At 61.7% G+C, this 501-nt stretch overlaps 1 long non-coding RNA gene across 1 annotated transcript in view; it reads left to right on the top strand.

The window, feature by feature from the left end:
• The window catches only part of LOC106816337, a 23719-nt gene that overhangs the window by 22519 nt on the left and 699 nt on the right, over positions 1-501 (top strand). The window lies entirely within an intron of this gene.

Below are 501 nucleotides of genomic sequence, written 5' to 3'. Positions count from 1 at the left end.
ACGGCCGTGCGGGAAAGTTCCAGAGTCACCATGGTCACACGGGAAGGTTCCAGAGTCACCACGGCCGTGCGGGAAAGTTCCAGAGTCACCATGGTCACACGGGAAGGTTCCAGAGTCACCACGATTGCACATGAAAGTTCCCAAACCACCACGGTCACTCGGGAAATTTGCCGATCCGCTGCGACCTTACGGGAAAGGGGCTGAACCACCTAGGGCGCACGAGAAAGCTCCCGATCCGCTGCGACCTCATGGTAAAGGGGCTGAACCACCTAGAGCGCACGGAAAATCCCCCAATTTAACGCAGTGGCCACACGGGAAGGTGTGCGAGTTCACACCACAGCGGACGCAGGGGAAGAGTCCCGAGTCGGTTCTCCCGCGTCCGCATGGGAAGAGTCCTCCCGAGTCGGTTCTCCCGCGTCCGCACGGGAAGAGTCCTCCCGAGTCGGTTCTCCCGCGTCCGCACGGGAAGAGTCCTCCCGAGTCGGTTCTCCCGCGTCCGCA

The sequence above is a fragment of the Priapulus caudatus genome, unplaced genomic scaffold (assembly GCF_000485595.1).
Source record: "Priapulus caudatus unplaced genomic scaffold, Priapulus_caudatus-5.0.1 Scaffold31, whole genome shotgun sequence".
Lineage (NCBI taxonomy): Eukaryota > Metazoa > Priapulida > Priapulimorpha > Priapulimorphida > Priapulidae > Priapulus > Priapulus caudatus.
This window is presented reverse-complemented; position numbering and strand designations above follow the sequence as displayed.